Here is an 11,282-nt window from a genome sequence, read left to right as displayed (position 1 = left end):
GGTGAAATTTGAACAAAAAAATTTTTTTTCAAAAATTAAAAATAGCCTTGACCATATTTCTTTAGGAAACCCTATTTATTTATGTTCTGGAACATATTTTCTTTCATATTTTCATCAACATCAACATCATCAACATCAACATTTATTCAGCAAATAGGCCACAAGGGCACTTTTACACGTCATCATTGAATTTACATACAAGCAAAAATAATAACATCAACAATTTTATAAAATAAAACTAACAATTCAATCTAACGTATTACAATTACTAAGAGATGTATATGGTCTCTTAATGTCGAATTACATAAAAAATACAGATACAAAACACAAAAAAAAAATCTATATTATTTAGAGGTGTAAATGTCTCTAGGTGTCAGAACTATAAGATTATATAGTTTATCAAGTTATCCTTAGAGATGTATAGGGTCTCCAAGAGTCAATATCCTGTATAATTAATACATTCATTAAGAGAAAAGAAACATACGAGAGCAGAATGAGGCGTCTCACTGTAATGTTTCATAGTTTCATCCGTCAGACGTATTGGTGAAGGTCGACCATAATATATATCTCGGATCTTAGACCATTACTATCGCACATAGATGGTAGGATCCTATAGATGTGCTATACACGTGCCTTTGTGAGGGACAAAACATACGCAATGCGACACTATGATTGGTCGAATTTATTTGTTGCCCAACATAATCCATACCTACTAAATTTACGGTAAGGAATAAATAAAGTGTGAGACTCAAGGCCCCAACGTTTTCTGTTCTCTTTGACGGCGCAGCAACTAGTATGATTTCTCTCTCCTCGCTCTTTTAAAAATGCCGTTTGTCAAAAAAGGACAACTATACTGTTGACAAGATGTACTTCAAATCAAAGTGTTGCCTTTTTTGATGCATCCAGGCTGTGTATGTGTGCGTAAAAACGTGTATGTGTGCTCTTTTAGGGATGTGAAAAGTCGATTTTAATCATGATTAACATGTTATATATCGATAAACGCTACACAGCGGAACGAAATAGCTATTAATTGAAGCTTCAATATCTTCGTTAAACATAAACATAATTGAAATGCTAATTAATAATAAATATATTAGAATATAATAAAATAATTCAATTATTGCGGAACACATATTTTAGTAGGTATTTATGTATTTTAATTAAATATTCGAACTTTCCCTTCGTTCCCTGCTGGGGCGTGACGATAAAATTGTGATCTGATAACCACAATAAAGAATAAAAGCGTTTTTGTTCATTTTAGGTATCGTTAAACCTTTGAAGTAAAATTAAAATGTCGACAGTTTATCGATATGACTTTATCGACATGGCTACAGCAAGGTGGTGTTAAATTGTTAATCATACACTAAACAAAAGTGGCAACAGTGACAGCTCGCTGAGACGGGATCTCTATATATTAAATCTAAGGTGAGACTGTGACAATGACAATCAATAATAGCGCTTTCGCTGCTACTCCTACTGAAAGATACATAAGACTATCCCGTTCGGTCATTTCCCCCCGCCCCTCATGCCTGATCCAGTTATATACTAGATTCACGCACAAACATTAATAATATTCTATTTTTTTCACTGGTCACAACTCAATGTAGATTCCGGGGAATGACGCTACTTCAGCATTTGCGCGTCAATAAACTCAACCAATCAGCGGGGTTGTTTATTCATTTCCTTTCCACCAATCAAATAGCGTTAACTGTTACGGTCTGTGGAGAATTGGATGATTTAAACGTATCAATCATTGAGTCATGTAATGTTCCTCCTTGACAGAAGACTATTAGTTTGTGTTGTGTGAGAAATATTTGGTGGTGAAACAAAACAAGATTCTCTCATCGAAATAAAATTATTTTATGAGTTACGAAGGCAAGTTACTAGGTACTTTACATCTTAACTAAATACCTGTGCTTTGTATCGACTCCCTAGCATTTCCTCCACAATTTTGTATACTTGTATAAACTTGGACTTTTCGGGGATTGTTATACCTCTCCATTAAATTATTGATAAAAAATAATCATTATAGTTTTTCCATTCTGACATGAGGAAAATAGGTACTAGGTATATCAGAAAAAAAACAATGGCATGTAATACAAATATACCTACTTATAGTGAGTTTAATAGGTTCCTAAAATATAAATATTAATCTTTTAAATTCATGTAAATAATATAATATCCCATGTACTTAATAGGTGTAAATAATAAATTTTGTACGTTTTATACCAGAACGAACAAATTTCATTCTGCATTTCAGATACGAAGGAACATATTTTTTTTATAGTCTACAGGCGAAATCAACATGGGCGATAATGGCGACCCAGGTAAACACATTATCATTACCAAATTAGTTTACACGGCTAACGCCATTAGGTAGTAGGTGTACGGTCACAGGTCACAGCAGTACTCGTTTACAAATGATCAGTTTAAAGTGTGGACGATGGTAGGAAGACCAATCTTAGAGCCACCCAACACTAGCGTCTTTCTAGTCAGCGCTATAAAATGGCGTTGCTGCGCAGTTGCGTCAACGTTGCGTCGAGCAGCAGCCATAGAGTTGACTAGACGCTGACGCTCGAGAAAAGATGCTAGATGCAAGTGTGGGGTAGAAGCTGGTCTCACAGACCCGAGTGATGATTTATACCAGAGTTGGGCAAAAATTAACTTGAATAAAAACAGAAATTTTATTCTTATTCAAATCGATTTGAATTAGAATAATTCTTACACTAGTTATTTTAGAATAAAATTAAGGTGAATAAATCATGCGACTTTTATTTTAAATGCGGAATAAAAAACAGAATAATTATTCTAGAAGTGGGACTATTCTAACTAAGGTTTTATTCAATTAAAATGTTATTTAGAATTAAGTTAATGTTTGTAGTACAATTGGTTATATTTTGTAAGTTGATTTTCAACCTTCTATTTAAAAGTCGGATTGATTTGATATTTGTTACTTTAGTTTAGGTATAGTACACATTGAAGAGTTCCGCTATACACTATCTAGTTCTATCATCCGATCAGGGTGCTTAGCCAATATGCCAAACGTTGATGCTCCGTAGAGTTGCGCATAGTCTCTCTCTATCACTCTTACATATTAGTGCGATAGAGAGACAGATAGCGTGTCGTAGCCAGGGACAGGAACCGGTTACCTTAACCGGGGTTTTTCATAGGGTTATTTTAGAGGTGTTTATAAAAACCCCAACCATAACGGTAACCGCTTAATAAGGTAACCCTTTGATTCGGTAACCGTATCAGATCGAGTTAACCTCTGTTACCGGTAACCGAAATAAAAACCCAGTCTATTCAGTTACCTCATTATGAGGTTTTTGACCAGTTCAAACGATTGTAATCTTTACGCACACTTAAATTCAACTTATTATTGAATAACCGAGGTTGGCATGGGCGGTCTATGAAGCCTCCAACGGCTCCAACACAAACAAGTTTTTTTGCCTTTCCTTTGTTTATCTTTATACCTACCTGTGTGGTGTGTTCTTATTATAAATTCTCTTTATTTATTTTTCGTCTTAAGTTAGGTTTGTTATAATATGAATATAAAAGTAAAATATAAAAACACTTACAAAACAATAAAAAATACATATAAACACATTATAAAAAACCTAACCTAGGGTGCCGCCGGCAGCGGGGCTTGGCCCAAGCTGCCGGTGGTCAGGGCCGCAGAGTGAGGAACCGACGTACTATACGCGCCGTGTCCAATATTACCGCCTTCTGCATCTGACCCTTGATCCAACCACCCAGCGAGAGTCTCTCTAGGTGTTGGTCGAGACTCTTCGCTATGAGACCGTTCGCTGACACAACTATCGGAACAATGATCGTCGAGTCAACATCCCACATGGCGGTAATCTCGTGAGCTAAGTCTAGGTACTTGCTGGACTTGTCCATCTCGGCCTTCACGAGATTCTCATCATGGGGGATGGTGACGTCGGCGAGCACGGCCCGGCGCTGCGATCGGTCTATCAGCACGATGTCAGGCTTATTGGCGACAATAGTCCTGTCAGTGATGATAGATCGATCCCAATAGAGCGTGGCACGACCATTCTCGAGAACAGGCGCAGGTAAGTACTTGTAGTACGGTACTTCGCGGTCCACAAGGCCGTATAGAAGAGCAAGTTGCTGGTGAATAATCCTGGCTACGAGATTATGTCTGTGCAAGTACTCACCGTTAGCAAGATGAGAACAACCGGAAATGATATGCCTGAGTGACTCTCCGGGACGGCGGCATGCCCGACAAATGTCGACCGTACCGTCCTTCAGGATATATTTCCGATAGTTGTTCGTCATCATCACTTCGTCCGCAATTGCACAGGCAAAACCCTCGGTTTCTCCGAAGAGGTCCCCGAATCGTAACCAGTTCACCGACGCGAGCAGGTCCACATCGGGTCCCGTGAGGGCCTTGTAGAACCGCCCGTGTAGCGCCTTACTCTCCCATGCCGCCTTGCGATCCGCAGTACTGAGTACCACAGGTTTGCGCCAGTTCTCGTTTGCCAAGGAGAGCGGCGTGAGGTTCCTGTCTACTGCCACCACATCACGATGCATCCCACACTCGTTGTTAAGGAAATAATTCCTGAGATTGTACACCTCGCGGTTGTGGAGATCCTTGGCGTTTAGGAAGCCTCGGCCTCCACACTTCCGTGGGATGTACAATCTCATAACTGACGAGCGTGGGTGTAGCATGCGATGTGTGGTGAGCAGTGACCGGACCCTCCGATCCAGGGCGTCCAGCTCGGTCTGAGTCCACCTTAGTATGCCAAAGGAGTATGTGAGAAGAGGCATTACCCAGGCGTTGAAGGCGCGCACTTTGTTGCCTCCTGACAAAAGACTGTTAAGGACTTTTGTGAGCCGACTGAAAAAGCGCTCCTTCACCGACCGTCTAATACCCTCGTCCTCAATACCCAACGACTGTGACATACCAAGGTATTTATAGGTCTCTGATTCAGAGATAGACCTGAAAGACATTGTCTCAGAAAGTTGTAAATTTGTTGAATTTACAACCTTCCCCCGCTGTACATGCATAACCGCACATTTATCGACACCAAACTCCATGTTGATGGCACTACTGAAGACTTCGGTGGTTTTCAGTAGCTCCAACAAGCCTTGGGTATTTGGTGCAAATAATTTGAGGTCATCCATGTACAGAAGGTGAGAAATAACTTCACCCTCTCTCCGAAGCCGGCAACCTAGTCCCAAATCCTTCAGCAAGGTGCTGAGGGGATTCAGAGCTAGGCAGAACCATAGCGGACTCAGACTGTCGCCCTGAAATATTCCTCGCTCAATCCTTATAAAATCCTGTGGGCCAGGTCGGTCATCCCCGCCTCCTGGTTGACGAAGGACTGTGGTCCACTGCCCCATACACGCGCTTAGGAAGGCTCTCAAAGCTGCATCAACTTTGTACAGCTCTAAGACCCTCCCCAGCCATGAATGAGGCACCGAATCATAGGCCTTCTTGTAGTCAATCCAAGCGGCTGAGAGGGCCCCCTTGGTCCGCCGGATTTGTTGGCAGATGGTCATGTCTATGAGGAGGAGCTCTTTAGTACCACGGGACCCAACCCTACATCCATTTTGAGCAGAGGCCAAAATATTGTTTGCGACAATGTGCGCGTTGATTTTTGCTCTCAAAATGGATGTAAGGAGCTTGTAGAGTGTAGGCAAGCATGTGATGGGTCTGTAGTTCTTCGCTTCCGTGGTACTACCGGACTTATAGAGCAGGAAGGTGACACCAGTTGTTAAGGAAGGTGGGAGAGAACCAAGTTCGAGGGCTTGTTGAAATTGTGCTGCTAAGTAGGAGTGCGAGCATCGGAACCATTTTAGCCAGAAGTTGTGCAATCCATCCGGCCCAGGACTTTTCCAGTTCTGGGCCGTGCGGATGGCACAACTTACGTCGTCAACTTACAAATAAATATTATTATATTATAACTAAAATAATTAAAATAAGTAAATTAAATAAATTAAATAAATTAAATAAATTAAATAAATTAAATAAATTAAATAAATTAAATAAATTAAATAAATTAAATAAATTAAATAAATTAAATAAATTAAATAAATTAAATAAATTAAATAAATTAAATAAATTAAATAAATTAAATTAATTAAATAAATTAAATAAATTAAATAAATTAAATAAATTAAATAAATTAAATAAATTAAATAAATTAAATAAATTAAATAAATTAAATAAATTAAATAAATTAAATAAATTAAATAAATTAAATAAATTAAATAAATTAAATAAATTAAATAAATTAAATAAATTAAATAAATTAAATAAATTAAATAAATTAAATAAATTAAATAAATTAAATAAATTAAATAAATTAAATAAATTAAATAAATTAAATAAGTTAAATAAATTAAATAAGTTAAATAAATTAAATAAATTAAATAACGTAAATAAATTAAATAAAGTACATAAATTAAATAAATTAAATAAATTAAATAAATTAAATAAATTAAATAAATTAAATAAATTAAATAAATTAAATAAATTAAATAAATTAAATAAATTAAATAAATTAAATAAATTAAATAAATTAAATAAATTAAATAAATTAAATAAATTAAATAAATTAAATAAATTAAATAAATTAAATAAATTAAATAAATTAAATAAATTAAATAAATTAAATAAATTAAATAAATTAAATAAATTAAATAAATTAAATAAATTAAATAAATTAAATAAATTAAATAAATTAAATAAATTAATAAATAAATTAAATTAAATAAATTTAATAAATAAAGTCAATAAAATGAACAAAATATAAATAAAGTAAACAAAATAAACAATTTTTTTAGTATTTTTTTTTTAGTTCTGACGGCACATCACTAAAACTACTTTAATGTAGCAAACCAGTAAGCAACCGATAATAAAGGTTACCATAACTGAATGAAAACCTGTTAAAAACCCTTAACAAAAACCCTATCGCGATGGGGTTTTGAGATTAACTCGGTTAAAGGTTAGGGTTACCGTTTCAATAAGGGTACCATTACAATCAGGTAACAGTATGATAGGGTTACCGAATGATAAGGTAACCGAATCGATTGGGTTACCGAATTGATAGGATTAAGCGTAAAGAGGGGTTTTCCGGTCCTTGGTCGTAGCGCAAACGATTGGGTGCCTAGCTAAGATGCCAATTTTTGTTTTTAATTTAATAACCAAATCATTAGGTTTAATTTAGCTGCTTTTAGCGCTTTCTGACTCTCACTCTTACATATTAGTGCGATAGTGACAGAAATAGCGTTTTGTTGTCGTGGGACAAACGTTTGGCATGTTGGCTACACTCCCAATGTGCCTAGCCAAGATGCCAATTTTTGTTTTTATTTTAATAACCAAATCATTAGGTAAATTAAGCTGTTCTGGGGGCCTAGCCAACATGCCAATCGCTTGCGCTCCGACAACGAAGCGCTTTCTGTCTCTATCACTCTTACATATTAGTGCGATAGAGAGACAGAAATAGCGTTTTGTTGTCGTGGTGCAAACGTATGGCATGTTGGCTACACTCCCAAGGTGCCTAGCCAAGATGCCAATTTTTGTTTTTATTTTAATAACCAAATCATTATGTAAATTTACCTGTTCTGGGGGCCTAGCCAACATGCCAATCGCTTGCGCTCCAACAACGAAGCGCTTTCTGTCTATATCACTCTTACATATTAGTGCTATAGAGAGACAGAGATAGCGTTTCGTTGTCGTAGCGCAATCGATTGGCATGTTGGCTACGCACCCAAGGTGCCTAGCCAAGATGACAATTTTTGTTTTTAATTTAATAACCAAATCATTAGGTAAATTTAGCTGTTCTGGGGCCCTAGCCAAGTTGCCAATCGCTTGTGCTCCGACAACAAAGCACTTTCTGTCTCTATCACTCCTACATATTAGTGCGATAGTGACAGAAATAGCGTTTTGTTGTCGTGGCGCAAACGTTTGGCATGTTGGCTATACTCCCAATGTGCCTAGCCAAGATGCCGTTTTTTTTTTTAATAACCAAATCATTATGTAAATTTAGCTGTTCTGGGGGCCTAGCCAACATGCCAATCGCTTGCGCTCCAACAACGAAGCGCTTTCTGTCTCTATCACTCTTACATATTAGTGCGATAGAGAGACAGAGAGAGAGCTTCGTTGTCGGAGCGCAAACGATTGGCATAATGGCTAGGCCCCCAGAACAGCTAAATTGTACCCAAAGATTTCGTTATTAAATTAAAAATAAAAATTGACATCTTGGCTAGCCACCTTGGGTGCATAGCCAACATGCCAATTGTTTGGGCTACGACAACGAAACGCTATCTTTGTCTCTCTATCGCACTAATATGTAAGAGTGATCTGAGTGATAGAGACAAGCGCTTCGTTGTCGGAGCGCAAATGATTGGCATCATGGCTAGGCCCTTAGACCAGCTAAATTGAACCTAATGATTTGGTTAGTAAATTAAAAATAATACGGTTACTGAAACTATGCGATATGCGACTGTCAATTTGTAAGATTTTATTCCATAAAATAGGTATAAATTAGGCAAGAGACTAACTACTTTTACATCTACCTAACTATACGTAATTAGTACCTATACCGTACCCGGACTACATTTTTAAGCGTGGAATATTATTTCGAATAAAAATCATGATTATATTTATTTGATTAAGAATAAGTTATTCTCATTCAATTTTTTCTCATACGAATTATTCCCGACCAAAATTATTTGAATATTTTTGACGGGAATAAAATCGAGATGATTTTATTCCTACGAATTCTTATTCAAATAATGATTTTATTCTTGAATGCCCAACACTATTTTATACTAAAGTAAACTTCAAAATTCAACATTTATTCAGCAAATAGACCACAAGGGCACTTTTACACGTCAACATTGAATTTACATACAAGCAAAAGTAATAATAATACATCAACAATTATAAAATACAACTAACTGCAACTACCAATTCAAACTAACGTATTACAATTACTTAGAGATGTAAATGGTCTAAATAAAACAGAGGATGCCCCTCTCTTATCGCTACGATAATGCCTACCCGGGTAGAGCCATGCCGGCCGGGTGATATACATGTAGGTATACTTAGGTATCTAAAATAATAATGGTTTTAGATTTGTATACCTACTTTAATTTAGCCGGACAATCATTTGCCTATTGTTTATGTTTTAAATCGTGACGTAACGTCGGGAACAGTAGTAGGTATAAGTGATAAGTGGGTGACTCACTTAGAGGCGAATCAGCATCATATAAACATTTGGCATTGGAACTTTAAAAATCTGATTTAGATTTGATATTAAGGTCTACTCGGTGTGCATTTCGCGCGACTAATGATTGTATGAAAATTAAATCAAGATCCTCCAGTAGGTACAGTCTACTGTAAAAATATGGGTGTACAAGTCATCTCAAAAATATGTCCCATACTCTTATGTCAGTGAATTAAGAACTATGGGACATATTTTTGAGTAAGTTGTCTAAACCCATATTTTTACAGTTGGCTGTACCTATATGTAAGTGTCTCCATCGGCATTTCGGCCTGTCATAACCAGTATTGGGAATAGGTATACTTACATACTTGTAGGTGAAACACAGTGTAGGCACTCGTTTATCTCTTATCGTAGGTGTCTGGAACGAATAATTAATTCATTATTATTTATAAACTCTATTGCAACTTCCTGTCGATGGCGTTAAGGTTAATAGTAAGTTATTATATATATATTTCAACACACTTTTTGGAAAAGGTGGTATGACGAACAGGCAAGGCAAGGCAGGGCAATTATAACTAGGTACCTATATAATTAAAATAATTCATCTTAAGATATGGATTTTAATTTAATGACTACATTTTTTTATATTTAATATATTTATTTCGGATAACAATAATTGGGTTTTTATTCCACTTAGTATAAACTTATTAACCTTATTTTATTAAGAGATGACTATATTTACTTTATTCATGTACTAATTATAATTAAGCCTTTATAAGGCAGAGGGAATATATTTCACACAATAAATTGTGAAATTTATTTCAAAGTCATAGGGTTTAATGTTGCGTAATTTAATTTCTGACACTGTTAAAGGGTTAACTTACTTTTGTAATACGTATATATATATGTACATATTATACACTTTTTTCAATCGTACCTATGGTTTTAAGCTGAATAGGTCTATGATTTGCATGTCACAATCACAACTCACAAGTCAAAAAATATTAATTCTATACTTCAGGCCCTTCGTGGCGAGGACGCGGAGGCAGAGGCAACAGGCGGCCGTGGCACAGACCGCACCTGGGCAGAATTCGGGGCGTGAGCCCGCCGGCGAGAGGCCACAACCGGTCCCCGAGTCCCGAACCCTATGGCCATCATAAACGGAACCAACAACGTGGTATATTCTTACAATTAGTTATCTCTCTCTCTCTCCTCTTCTTCAGTCCGTTACCGCCATTAACGTATATATCTATGGACTGGCCTTACGGGCACTAAGAATGGTACTAGTTTAGCGGTGTGACTCACGAATTCCAGCCAATCGTGCAGTCTAACGCAACTAGTTGCGACCAATAGCGCGCGTGATGCGAACTCATCAACCATTCGCGCGCGTGATGCGAAGTCATCAACCAATCGCGTTGTACCGTTGTCACACCGCTTTACTGGCCCCTGTCATGCCTCATTATTATTGTCCGTAAAGCCAGTCTCTAGATATCTATGTCAATGGTTACCGCCGGCGCCAAATGCTGAGTGCAGGCCCCTTCCACAGAATTCCATTTTCCGCGATCTTATGCTATCTTTATGATTATTTACGGGCTATTTTGACCAGATGACGATCTGGTCCACCTCATTGGGTCTGGTCCACCCATATCTACTAGACCGAGCTTAATTTTAAGCGCTTTCCAGTCCCACTTTCCGTCATGTCATTCAATAGTTATTTACGACTTAATTTAAAAGAAAACTAATCTGGGACATTAGTTGTCGAATTGTGCCATTCTCCATTGGGAATGAGCCGAATCAAAGAGAATATAATCACTACGAGCCGACTGACCATCATTGTGCTCAATATTTTCCCTTTTCGTGCAATATATATATATATATATATATATATATATATATATATATATATATATATATATATATATATATATATATATATATATATATATACCTTTTGTTATCCAGATGAACAAAGCAGACGACGAAACTATAGCCACAAGTCTCCGCCTCGAAAAAGGTTCAAAGGTTGGTTTATATTAATTATGAATTTTCGTTGAATAATATCTACAGTACATATGTGTCACA

General features: G+C 36.4%; 1 long non-coding RNA gene across 1 annotated transcript; it reads left to right on the top strand.

Moving 5' to 3' along the window:
- Positions 1 to 2,241: 2,241 nt before the first annotated feature.
- LOC134796060 (uncharacterized) lies at positions 2,242 to 11,222 on the top strand. Its single transcript, XR_010144893.1, has 3 exons — positions 2,242 to 2,327; positions 10,222 to 10,374; positions 11,163 to 11,222. It is a non-coding gene; the product is annotated as an uncharacterized LOC134796060 (long non-coding RNA).
- The last annotated feature ends 60 nt before the right edge of the window (positions 11,223 to 11,282 follow it).

This window comes from Cydia splendana, chromosome 13 (assembly GCF_910591565.1).
Source record: "Cydia splendana chromosome 13, ilCydSple1.2, whole genome shotgun sequence".
In the NCBI taxonomy this organism is placed as follows: Eukaryota; Metazoa; Arthropoda; class Insecta; order Lepidoptera; family Tortricidae; genus Cydia; species Cydia splendana.
The sequence above is the reverse complement of the archived record's forward strand: the minus strand, read 5'-3'. Positions and strand labels throughout refer to the sequence as shown.